Here is a 6,581-nt window from a genome sequence, read left to right on the forward strand (position 1 = left end):
CAGCCTGCTGCTCTATGGAGTGAACATCTTCGAAATCTTGGTATGCCAAGGGGCCGACAGGGATCTCCAATGGACGTCCCCTCTCTCGGAATATGATAGGAGGAGAGATGCCTATGGTTGGAGGACCTGCCAGTCCGTTGTGTCGATTAAAGTGCTGAGGCATCGGAGGACCAAAGGGCATCATAGGCGGGCTTGCCGCCTGAGGTGGGTTGAAATGAGAGCCACTAGGTGGCGGAGGGAACATTGGGTAAAGAGGAGCACGTGCAGGGGGACAGGCTCCTTGTGTGCATGGCTGGACTGCTGGTATAGGTTGTACTTGTGGGGGAACAGACCGTTGAGCCATGCCTGGTTGTGGGACGGGTGCTGCCTGCCTGGGTACAGGTGCTACCATGCCTGGTTGTGGGACGGGTGCTGCCTGCCTGGGTACAGGTGCTACCATGCCTGGTTGTGGGACGGGTGCTGCCTGCCTGGGTACAGGTGCTACCATGCCTGGTTGTGGGACTGGTGCTGCCTGCCTGGGTACAGGTGCTACCATGCCTGGTTGTGGGACTGGTGCTGCCTGCCTGGGTACAGGTGCTACCATGCCTGGTTGTGGGACTGGTGCTGCCTGCCTGGGTACAGGTGCTACCATGCCTGGTTGTGGGACGGGTGCTGCCTGCCTGGGTACAGGTGCTACCATGCCTGGCTGTGGGACTGGTGCTGCCTGCCTGGGTACAGGTGCTACCATGCCAGGCTGTGGGACTGGTGCTGCCTGCCTGGGTACAGGTGCTACCATGTCTGGCTGTGGGACTGGTGCTGCTTGCCTGGGTACAGGTGCTACCATGCCTGGTTGTGGGACTGGTGCTGCCTGAGCAGGTGCAGGTGCTGTTTTGCCTGGTTGTGGGACTGGTGCTGCCTGAACAGGTACAGGTGCTGTTCTGCCTGGATATGGGACTGGTGCCGCCTGAGGGGATACAGGTGCTGCCATGCCTGGGTATTGGACTGGTGCTGCCTGAGGAGGTACAGGTGCTGCCATACCTGGTTGTGGGACTGGCGCTGCCTGAGGGGCTACAGGTACTGCCATGCCTGGATATTGGATTGGTGCTGCCTGAGCGGGTGCAGGTGCTGCCATGCCTGGATATTGGATTGGTGATGACTGAGCGGGTACAGGTGCTGCCATGCCTGAATATTGGACTGGTGCCGCCTGAGCGGGTACAGGTGCTGCCATTCCTGGATATTGGACTGGTGCTGCCTGAGCGGGTGCAGGTGCTGCCATGCCTGGATATTGGACTGGTGCTGCCTGAGCGGGTGCAGGTGCTGCCATGCCTGGATATTGGACTGGTGCTGCCTGAGCGGACCATGCAGGTGCTGCTATAGCTGGATATTGGACTGGTGCTGCCTGAGCGGACCATGCAGGTGCTGCTATGGCTGGATATTGGACTGGTGCTGCCTGAGCGGGTGCAGGTGCTGCTATGCCTGGATATCGGACTGGTGCTGCCTGAGCGGGTGCAGGTGCTGCCATGCCCGGATATCGGACTGGTGCTGACTGAGGGGGTGCAGGTGCTGCCATGCCTGGATATCGGACTGGTGCTGCCTGAGCGGGTGCAGGTGCTACCATGCCTGGATGTGGAACTGGTGCTGCCTGAATGAGTACAAGTATTGGTGCTGCCTGAGCGGGTACAGCTGCTGGTGCTGCCTGAGCGGGTACAGGTGCTTGTGCTGCCTGAGCGGGTGCACGTGCTACCATGCCTGGCTGTTGGACTGGTGTTGACTGTGCCGGTAAAGGTGCTACTGTGCCTGGATGTGGTGCTGTTTGAGCAGGCAGAGGTGCTACCATGCCTGGATGTGGGACTGGTGCCACCTGAGTGGGTACAGGTGCTACCGTGCCTGGATGTGGTGCTGCTTGAGCGGGTAAAGGCACTGGCTGAGCGGGCACAGGTGCTGCAACACTTGCATGTGGGACTGGTGCTGCCTGAGCGGGTAAAGGCGCTGCCTGAGCGGGCACAGGTGCTGCAACACCTGCATGTGGAACTGGTGCTGTCTGAGCAGGTACAGGCACTGCTTGAGCGGGTACACCTGCTGCCACACCTGCATGTGAGATGGGTGCTGCCTGAGCGGGTAAAGGCACTGCCTGAGCGGGCATAGGTGCTGCAACACCTGCATGTGGAACTGGTGCTGTCTGAGCAGGTACAGGCACTGCTTGAGCAGGTACAGGTGCTGCCACACCTGCATGTGGGACTGGTGCTGCCTGAGCGGGTAAAGGCACTGCCTGAGCGGGCACAGGTGCTGCAACACCTGCATGTGGGACTGGTGCTGTCTGAGCAGGTACAGCTGCTGCTTGAGTGGGCACACGTGCTGCCACACCTGCATGTGGGACTGGTGCTGCCTGAGCAGGTACAACTGCTGCTTGACGGGGTACAGCAACTGTCATGCCTGGTTGTGGGATTGGTGCTGCCTGAGCAGGTACAACTGCTGCTTGACGGGGTACAGCAACTGTCATGCCTGGTTGTGGGATTGGTGCTGCCTGAGCAGGTACAACTGCTGCTTGACGGGGTACAGCAACTGTCATGCCTGGTTGTGGGATTGGTGCTGCCTGAGCAGGTACAACTGGAGCCACGCCTGGCTGTGGGACTGGTGCTGCTTGAGGGTTTGTAGATGGGAAAGCCATGCCTGGCTGTGCTTGCATGACAGTAGAGGGAAGGAAGTTGCTGTAGGTGGCAGGGTATGAGACAGCAGGCCGGGCAACTTGAAATCCCTGGTGGGTTGCTGGTGTGCCCGTATGGAAGCGACCTCCAGAGAGGGTACCCCGGGTATTAGGCACCGGGAGAGGGTTGAAAAACACAGTGGGAGGCATGACTCTTGGTGGTAGAGGAGGAGGAGGACGAAGAGGAGGAAAAATCCGAATTGGGCCAACTTCCCTGCTGACACTGGCTAGTCCAAACAGCTGCTGACTCATATCATCGTCCTATAAACAAAAACAATGATCATTATCAATGTTTAGTAAATATATTTTTAAGAATTATAAACATCTGAATTTAGTTTCTGTTAATATCAGTCCTGTTTCCTGCAATTCATATTGTATGACTTCCTGTTATGTGGAAGAACTTTTATGATCTAGTGAACATGAAATACACAAATGATTAATGGTAAGAGTGTTATCTATTTAGCAAAGGTAGATTACTGATATAGTATAAATTTGCAGCCTGATATCCTCAATAGTAACCATTTGTTAGTATCATTCTGTAGCCATCTGAATTGGCTTCTGTAGAAATGCCTGCATTGGATCATATTAATGAAAATAAAATTTAAAAACACAATCCAGAACATTTTTCAAGGCTTTGCAATGCTGGAAGGCTGCCATTTTCATAGCAAATAATGAGCATGTTAGGTCTACAAAGTACAAAGTGTGTCATCACCTCTTCCACACTGATGGCCCGCGCCTCTCTCTTGCGGTTCTCAACCTAGAGTAGAAGACACATTTTTCACAACACAGATTGTTTTTAAGGTAGACTTTAGATAGTATTGAAGGTTACTTTTGTTGGAAATGCCACTTACTGGAGCAGAATGACAGGCAGCAATTAGGCTTAACACAAACAGCTGCACTATCATCTTTGCAAGTGTGGGAATCTCTTGTCACAATGGGAAAGTTTCTAGAGAATAAAGCCAAGTACATTTCAGATAAGACACAATAAACTTTAAGTAGTGAAGTAGCAATAGCAATAGCTGTAGTAGTCCTTTATGATCTTACCTTACATCAATATGAAAGACGCTCCACTTTAAGTCTTTGGATAAGTTCTTCTATGCTCTGGCATATATAAATGCTTCTCCCTCTGCCAAATTCTCCAATCAGAATTGTTGTGTTAAAAGATGACATCTAGAAAATGTCAAAACAGGTGATTTTCTTTCATAAAGGAACCACACTGTGACGAATGTGGCTTTTTAACCAAAAACCAGAATAGATGAGGTCAGAAAATTGACCACCTTTCCTCAGAACCTCAGAATAACATGGTGCTTTTCATCTTAATTAAATGAATCAGTCATCGTGATGTGACACTCCCTTTGAGGCCTGTGGTAATCTGTAACCATAGGGGTGCATACCAGACTAGGGTTTGTAGCTGAATTTTTGACATCTGCTCGACATCTTTGTTTTTTGCGAGCTTCACTCTAGACATGGCCCAAGGGCAAACCATATTTGTGCCCATCTGACTGTTATACAAGCTCAACAAACAGTTTTTCACATGCAAACAGGCCATCAAGTGAACTAAATATCCTGACAAGGTGTGTTCCAAAGAAAGGTGTGCTTAAAAAAAAAAAAGGCAAAACAAGATGGAACAGAAGTTGAAATTTTCATATACACGTATAAGGATGATAAAAAATATAAAAAATAACTGATTTTGCAGGTCAGATTGAAGAAGGGCATTTTTGTACAGACACATTACATATTAAAGGAAAAACCAATGTAAAATGTCTCAGGTGTTGGGCCACCAGAACATGCCTCAGTGCTCCATAGCATAGATTCCTCAAAGCAAATCAGCTGGAGACCTATGGGACATTTTGGAGTGACATGTTAGACAGTGGCTTATTATTTTGGAAGAACGCCGCTCCAGCCGTGCAGGCTTCCAGAAAGCTGTAGGACCTATGTCAAGGATCACTCAAACTGTCCTGGCAGCTCATGGTGGTCCAGGACTTTACCACAACACGTGTTGTAGCACCAACACTGTTGGTTTTTTCTTTCTCCCATGTCTATACTGTATATATCAAAAATCAAAGTGACAAAAATGAATATAGACATGGGTTTAATTTCTATTGGGGCCCCAGATTGGCCCACCATCACCCACGGCACATTTTCAAATTGCCAAAAATGTTGTGAAAGATTTCTATAATTAGCATCTACTAATTCCACAACTGATTTAGGATGGTAATTTTGTTGATACATTGGGCATAAAAGGCATTTTTTTTTTTTTGTTAAATTTTTGCATGGACTACACTACACATTCAGCAATGGGATGTACCACTCTGCTACAGAGGTATGCCATCGCCTGTGACTTGAAGCTGTGTGGAACAGGACAATGACACTAATACATCCAAACAAAGCCCAGCCTGTCTCATGTCACTTGACCTCAATCCTACTGAAGATGTCTGGGAGCATCTGAAATGGAAAAGGTTTGATGAAACACACTGTGATGCTCTAAAAGAAAACTGGAATAAAAAAAAAAAAAAAAAAAAAGTTTTTTTTTGTGTTTTAAACTGTTTTTGTGTGTGTGTGTGTGTGTGTGTGTGTGTGTGTGTGTTATAATATGGTATTTGTACTTATGTTGTTGTTGTTGTTTTTGTTGTTGATTGAATTTTGAGTATTTTATTTTTTTGTTATCTTACCTTCATTTTTGGGGAGGTTTCCTTGAATAAGCCCATGTTGGGTTTTTTACCTCTCCAGCACTTTCTGTATTATTGTTTTTTTTAATTATTTTTTTTTAATCTATGTAATTGCTAAAATAATGAAACATCATTTGACTAAAAAGTGTATGAGTGAAACAAATGCATGATGAAATAAAGTTCATGGTGGAGATGTTGACAGCATGTTTACGCCTGAATATATCCTAAATGAGATCATATCAAAAGGGTGGGACACGTTTGTTATTCAGGAGCTTGTGGCTCATGGTTCCCCATGACTGAAATTCCTTCTTGATGAAAAACGCCATTAGAAACATTAAAATCTGAACATAATTTGATATCAGCCAACAGGATTGGTTTTGCCATCCAGCCACAAACCAATAAAAGGTATGCAATCAGAGTTTCACAATGTCATTCTAATGATGTGGTCACCTCCTGTGGGACTTTGTGATTGGTTGAAATAGCAGATAAAAAGAGGTCCATGGTATTATGGTTTTATTTAAGTTCATATCAAATAAGCCCTTTTCTGAGGAGTCAGGCACGAAGGAGATCCACAGAGACTTTTAGAAAATTCACAGGGTAAGCATGTTACCTTTGATTTAGAAAACTGTTGTTTTCGCAATTGTTATATATTTTGACAAAGCTATTATACACATAATGTCTTCTTTGTGTTCCTTCAACTTCTGTTAAATGAAATACACCCTCAGCATTAGGTTAAAAGTGATGATGAAGACCATCATCTTCATGCTGGGGTCCTTCTGCCTCTGCCTGGCAGCTCCAGTAAGTTCAACTGGACCAAAATTTATAGGTTTTCTGATTGTTCCCTTGTACTTCTGCTGAACCTTCTTTTTTATCGTTAACTTAAGGTGCATGATGCGCATGACAGGAAAGCCAGAGCTTTGGCCCTTGAGGTAAGCATTAACCCATCCACGTTCAATACATATATACACACAAGTCGGAGTAAATGTAGCCTTAAAAGGTTAAAGCATTTTTCTTAATAGCAACTCAAGAAAAGAAATTGAAAGTCTTCATTCAACAAAGGTGTGGCAATATTTCAATAGAAAACTGCATGTTGCAATTACAGATTTGGTGGTTTAGTCAAAGTGGTTCCATAGTGAGGTTTGAGGACTGATGTTTTTCTCTTAACCATGTATTGTTAATACTAGAGCATGTACTATATAGTGTTATCCACTGCTGCACTAAACTGTACC

Source organism: Myripristis murdjan, chromosome 9, assembly GCF_902150065.1.
Source record: "Myripristis murdjan chromosome 9, fMyrMur1.1, whole genome shotgun sequence".
NCBI classification, from domain to species: domain Eukaryota; kingdom Metazoa; phylum Chordata; class Actinopteri; order Holocentriformes; family Holocentridae; genus Myripristis; species Myripristis murdjan.